This window comes from Vitis riparia, chromosome 15 (assembly GCF_004353265.1).
Source record: "Vitis riparia cultivar Riparia Gloire de Montpellier isolate 1030 chromosome 15, EGFV_Vit.rip_1.0, whole genome shotgun sequence".
NCBI lineage: Eukaryota > Viridiplantae > Streptophyta > Magnoliopsida > Vitales > Vitaceae > Vitis > Vitis riparia.
This window is the reverse complement of record NC_048445.1, coordinates 13,016,809-13,018,635: the sequence shown is the minus strand read 5'-3', so window position 1 is coordinate 13,018,635 and position 1,827 is coordinate 13,016,809. Positions and strand designations below refer to the sequence as shown.

At 34.2% G+C, this 1,827-nt stretch overlaps 1 pseudogene; it reads left to right on the top strand.

Annotated features, from left to right (window-relative positions):
- LOC117931977 overlaps positions 1-30 on the top strand; it is a 5,367-nt pseudogene extending 5,337 nt beyond the window's left edge.
- The last annotated feature ends 1,797 nt before the right edge of the window (positions 31-1,827 follow it).

Below are 1,827 nucleotides of genomic sequence, written 5' to 3'. Positions count from 1 at the left end.
ATATTAGCATTAAACAGAGTTGGCTATTGAGGCTGAGATATTAACATTATTAGAGGGATTACAGTAGCCCAAGGATTTATGTCTATCCAATCTATTTGTGGAAGGAGATTTTGCTATTGTAATATCTTCGGTGTCTAAAGAGAGGACTCATAAAAGTTTGACAACTGGATACGAAAAATTATAGATATAGCTAGTGATTTGGGTTGCTCCTTTTCTTGGGTTCCTTGTTCGGCTAATCAAGTTACTACCCAGATAGCCAAACAAGGAGCAATGCACTTAACCTCTTTATCGATGATTTTCTTCCCCCTTAGTATATATTGTTTTATTATCTAGTGTAAATGGGCTTTACCCATTGTGTGAAGGGGTTAGTTTTGTTGTGGTGTTGGATTTTTGGTTACTTTTAACCAACTATTGTACATCTTAGAAGGATTGCTCATCCTTCTTATATTCATTTTCAAATGAGCGAAGTGGTGTTAAATCTGTCTTAAAAAAATAAAAAATAAAAATAAAATAGAAAAAAGTAAAGAAAAGAAAAACCTTCTCTCTTCAATTCCCCTTCTTTTGGGATAAAATATAGACATTTTATTATCACAAAATAAGTAAAATATAAAGAAGGATAAGGAATCCTTTCCCCGAACATAACCACTACATAACTTTGAGCAAAAGTGAGAAGAATTGTGACACTAGATATGGAAGGAAATGCCCAGTTAAAAATGGTTATAAACACAAATACAAAAATTTGGGGGGTAGAAAATCCCCTACAAAAGAGAACCAATTGGCTTCCCATTTTGCTATCGTATCCATCACACAGTTAGCTACCCAAGGAATCCAGCAAAAAAAACACCCAACTCCAGAGTTAAATCAAAATTTTGGCATATCCCACTCATCAAACCACCATGAGCCTCTCTCCTCATTTTTTCATAAGATATGACTATTGCAGAATCCACCTTTACCAGAAGGTTTGATAAACCCTTAGCTACTTTAGGCATTCCAACAAGGCTAATATCTCTACCTCAATGGTTAGACCAACTCCAGCATTCTTGGAGAATGCTCTCACTAATGTTCCATAACTTGATATAAGAGAGAAAAAGTAGCATATATTTTTTCTTAAAAAGATAATGGGGTTAGCATGGCCATACCACATGATGAATGTGTCATTTTACATCACAGAACATTAGATCATTGATTCGATCGATGCCAATATCAGCTATGGGCTCAATGAGCTGCTCATCTCCTATTGAAGGCTCAAAACTCATAGGTTCTCTACTGTATGCATCTGGGAAACAAATAACACAATGTTCAATTAAGAAAACTACAATTAGGAGTTAAATAAGGGACCAAAGACATCTTGGAAATTTTTTGTAAATTTAAGCCTGTTTAAAACAATTTCCCTTTATTGCCAAAAACCTTTCAAGCATTGCTTAGTTTATTATTAATCACGAAACACCTCTTTGTTGAATTTTATTTTTTAATAATAATAATAATAATAATTTTTAAGGGAAAGGGCAAGGGAGAACCTTTGCAAATTTCTAAAACATCCTCGTATATATAACCAGAAACTCAAAGCTTACCAAACATCGTGTTTAAGGAAGTTGGAGAAGGGGTCGCCATGAAGTTGAGGCCAATGTAAAATCCCAATGCTAATACTATTGTCACCATAGCATAAGTTGGCACAGCTAAAGCCTATTGCCTAGAAGAAAAAACACAATCCATCAATTAAATAGCTCAAATCAAATTCCATTGTGAATCCTAGAGAAGGCACAAATTTATGTGATCATAAGTTCATAAATTCCAGGGAATGATTTTTACCCAATTTAGTTAGCCCTT